Raw genomic sequence first — 4,913 nt, forward strand, 5'->3', positions numbered from 1 at the left:
CTCATGTTCCCATGGCCATGCTTCTAGACTATTATATTTCTACATCTACTACTTCTAATAAAAATTTTTAGTCTTTTTTTTTTTTTTAACAAAAAGGCATTCTGATCAATTAAATCGGTTTTAGATATGAGTGCAGAATCAGTTTAAAATCAAGAGTTATCCTCTGAACATTGTGGGAAATTGTCAAACAGTCAGATGGACCTATGTTTTATTTTATTAAATATTTTATCCTCACCCAAGGATATTTTTGTTTATTTACTTATAGAGTGGGGGGGGGGGGGAGGCAGGGGATAGAGAAAGAGAACATGATGTGAGATAGAAACATCAGTCAGTTGCCTCCCATATGTGCCCTGACCCGGGGATTGAACCAGCAACCTAGGTATGTGCCCTGACTGGGAATCGAACCTGCAGCATTTTGGTGTACAGGACAACACTCCAACCGAGCCACCCAGCCAGGGCTGAACCTACACTTTAAATTTCAGCACTTATTACTCAGAAAAGACATATATTTACAAACCACCTAAATTAAAAACAAAACAAAACATAACCATGTCCTTTTTATTACTGGGAAAATACTACTTTTACTTCTTGCCATTCATTTAGAATTAGAGGTTCAACTCAAAGACAGACACTAAATCACATTGTCATTTCTAAAGGACTCGAGTAAACTGCTCCTGGCAGAAGTGTTCCTTTCTCTCCAGCACCAACATGGCAGACTTAACCACGCCATCGCTGGTCTCCTGGAATGAGATGTCATGTCCTTAAAGTAATGAAATTCATAGTAGTTGTAGCTACCACTTATTGAGCTGTTATTAATGCCAGAAACTTTCCTAAGTCTTTTCATATATGATCTCCCCCTCCAGTTCCTCATCCTCCTGACTCCACATAGAATAAATCTAAAAGATTTACTGATGAGTGTTCTCTTTTGAAGCATCTTGACAACTACACAGTTTAATAATGTTGGAAATTGGGGTGGGGGTGGAACACAGTTGAACAATCAGCATGAAGCTGCCTGTCAGACTTACAATCAAAATGCAAATGTGAATATTTAAATACCTTTTGCTACAGCACAGCAAAAGGGAGAGAGTTCAATAAAGTACACTGCAGGAACCGGGGTGACAAATGCCTTTTCAATTTTCTGGAATTTGCATAGAGTAACGCATACTATAGTAAATTAGGCTTTCTACTGTAACAGGTTTGTTTTTTCATTTAGGAAAGGAAAAAGATCAAACTCCAAATCGCTTCCCATTTCATCTGCTCTGACAGCTTTAACTGAAGCAAAGTAGTTTCCTGATTATTACCTTTAGTCATAATAATATTTCTCTCGCACTTCTCCGACACGTATGACACATCCTTTGCTGTTGTCAATGTATCATAGAGTTTCCCCTCTGTATTTACCTTGCTTTTTTCTAAACCAGCTGTATCAAGTAGATATAATTTTTGATGTTACTTTTCTAGCATCACAACCTGCCATTTGAGTGGAAATGCCTGGATAAACAAAATTTAATTTTTGAAGTGTTTATTCTTAGACTTTGTGGAAATTCAGATTTACATTTTCTTTCATTTTTTCACCGAGTTCTGTGCTGACAAGATAAGTGGTTCTTTCTGGGAACTGGAGTTTATCTAGACCACAGGAGCTCTGTGTTTCTAAAAACTGATATAAGAAAATCTACACACACACACACAAAAGTAAAAAGATTGTTTTCAAAAGCGATCTCTTCTGAATGGATTTGCCAAGGGAATGCTTCCAAAAGCCAGTTCTAACAGTACATACGCTTATTTTACACATTATTAACTATTTGTCAAAGAAAACAGGGCAGAGAAAATTAAGTAATTAGGAATCTATTGCCAATTATAGGGAGTAATTACACATGAGGACACAATTATTTGAAATTATAGTGGAAATCAACATGAAAACATGATTACCACGCCTAACAGCAGAGAAGTCAGCTGGAGAACATGACTTTCTTGATAGTCATTGAATCACCTGCTATCCTGAGCTGGGCTCTGTTCAAAGGCCACAAAAGTTGTTATAGTTTAAAAAAATCTTTGATCTTAAGGGATTTAGTCTAGTGAGAAGGATCAAATTCACGAGTGCTGACTCTCACACAGGGGAGAGTGAACTGGTCTGGAAATGAGATTCTTGATTAATCAGAAAAATCTTCCAGAAAACAGCTTTTGATTTGTGGTGGGACGATTGAAGGGAAATATCGGCAACCCGACCGAGCTAGCTGACAGCTTAGGTGAGAAAAGCGTGCAATTTGGAATCTTGAAGTTTGACTTCTCTCTTCATTAGCCATGTAACCCGGAAGATATTTAATTTCTCTGAGTTTTACTTTCCATGTCTTAAAACAAGACTAATAATCTTATCTACTTCCTAGCACTGTTGGGAAAATCAAGTGAGATACCGTTTGAAAGTGTTTAACATAGTCCTCCACACAGATTCTCTGAGAATTTGGCTGTATTCTGTATACTCCTCATGGATAGTGTCAAGCCCCTATCAGTGGTTCTCAACCTTCCTAATGCCGCGACCCTTTAATACAGTTCCTCATGTTGTGGTGACCCCCAACCATAAAATTATTTTCGTTGCTACTTCATAACTGTAATTTTGCTACTGTTATGAATCATAATGTAAATATTTGATATGCAGGATGTATTTTCAGGGGTCGCGACCCATAGGTTGAGAACCGCTGCATGGCCGATGCACGTCTGCCTCTGGGTTGCAGCACCTGGTCCAGGTTAGTGGGGAATCAGCCTGAAGTGGGAAGGTAGGCAGGCCCTGGAGAGAGGCCAGGTGAAGAACGTTTGAGAACACGATTGACACTAATAAAAGCAGCTGTGGGCTGGGGCGGCTCAGCTTAGAGGCACTACATCAGCAAGACTAGAAATATGTAAAACTTAAGCAACAAATGGAGGACAAATGATAAAGCCAAGGTCAACATGAAAAAGGATCTGAACACAGAGGCAAAGAACTCCTTTGATGAATGGTAATTTTTTTTTAAAAATTTAAATTCTTTATTGTTTAAAGTATTACATGAGTCTCCTTTTACCCCATTGACCTCTCCCTGGCCACTCCCACGCCCCAGCACATGCCCTCACCCCCCTGCTGTCTGTGTCCATTGGTTATGCTCATATGCATGTATATAAGTCCTTTGGTTGATCTCTTACCCTCCCCTCCCTTGCCTTCCCTCTGAGATTGGAAGGTCTGTTCGCTGATTCTGTGTCTCTGGATCTAGGTAATTTTCTTGAACAGACATCAGTGTTCTGTGATTTAAGAATTGGTTTGTAATAACCTAATGAAGGCACGAATGAGGAAATCCCCGTGTCACAGGAGTGGGAAAACTCGGAGCTTCGAGAAATACCCCTTATCACTGGTAATAAGGTCCCAAAGTAAACTAATTTATGAGGTAATTTTTACACTTCTGGGCTTCTGTAAAAAACCAACAACAGGATTATATCGGGAGTTGTCCTGCTTCAGAAGGTCCTTGGTGAAAAGAGCCAACTAACAAGGGAAGATCTCATGGGCCCAGATGCTCTTCCCTTGGTTGTGACAAGACTTCTTTCTAAAATTAAAAAAAAAAAAATTCTTTCTTTCTTTACTAAGTGCCCAGCAACTGTCAGATAGTGACAGCTTTTCATCCATGAATAATTAGAGTAGTTACTTACATATGAGTGGACACTTGGCTTCCCTTATACAGGGAACTTTTCTTAAGTATTGCCTTTAGACATGGACTTGATACTAGAGAAATGGGTGGTAGCTACAGGTCAAATTTGTATGCATCAAATCAGATTTATTTCTGAAAAGCCCCTGTTCCACAGAATCAGAAAATGGTAGGACTGAAGGGCAGAGTGAAAGGTCACCTGTTCTATCCCTCTACCTCTGTGCAGTCCACGGAGTGACCCAACTGTAATACACATGTTAATTGCACTTATTCTGCTGAGCTTGGTAGCATGCCATTTTCTGTCTCTGTCCCTCAGCTGAAAATTCTATAGCCTGACATTTGTTTCACTGATAGCACTGATAATTGCTGCCATAATGTCATCTTATAAGACATGATCTGATTTCGTGATTGAAATAGCAGATGCTACTATTATTTGATTTCTTTTAAAAAAATACTAAAACGAAAAAAACAACAACAAACCCACTTGGCTTTTGTCTAATCCTTTCTGATTTGTTTTTCCTAAAATTCTGAGGTCGACTTGCTAGTCAAGGGTGAGTGTATCCTGTGAATGTATAAACAACTCTCAGAGACAGGAGGAAATAAGAACTCTGAACTTTTGGACCTCATAGCCTCCTTTTTGGATCACTTTCAATAAAATGTGTTGTGTTTTGTTTTGTTTTTGTTAATCCTCACCTGAGGTTATTTTTTTCCATTGATTTTTAGAGAGAGTGGAAGAAGGGGGAGAGACAGAAAGAGAGAAACATTGATGTGAGAGAGACACATTGATTGGTTGCCTCCCCCACGGGCCCATACCAGATCTGGAGATCAAGCTGCAACTGAGGCATGTACCCTTGAACAGGATCGAAACCAGGACCCTTCAGTCCACAGGTTGACACTCTATCCACCAAACCAAAGGAGCCACGGCTAAAATGTGTTGTTGTTGTTGTTTTTTTTTTAAATTAAATCTTTATTGTTCAGATTATTACAGTTGTTCCTCTTTTTCCCCCCCATAACTCCCCTCCACCAGGTTCCCACCCCACCCGCTGCCCTTACCCCCCCACACACTGTCCTCATCCATAGGTGTAGATTTTTGTCCAGTCTCTTCCCGCACCCCCACACGCCTTCCCCCCTGAGAATTGTCAGTCCACTCCCTTTCTATTTCCCTGATTCTATTATATTCACCAGTTTATTCTGTTCATCAGATTTTGTATTACATTGATTTTAAGATTCACTTGTTGATCGATATGTACT

Source organism: Myotis davidii, unplaced genomic scaffold, assembly GCF_000327345.1.
Source record: "Myotis davidii unplaced genomic scaffold, ASM32734v1 scaffold16, whole genome shotgun sequence".
NCBI lineage: Eukaryota > Metazoa > Chordata > Mammalia > Chiroptera > Vespertilionidae > Myotis > Myotis davidii.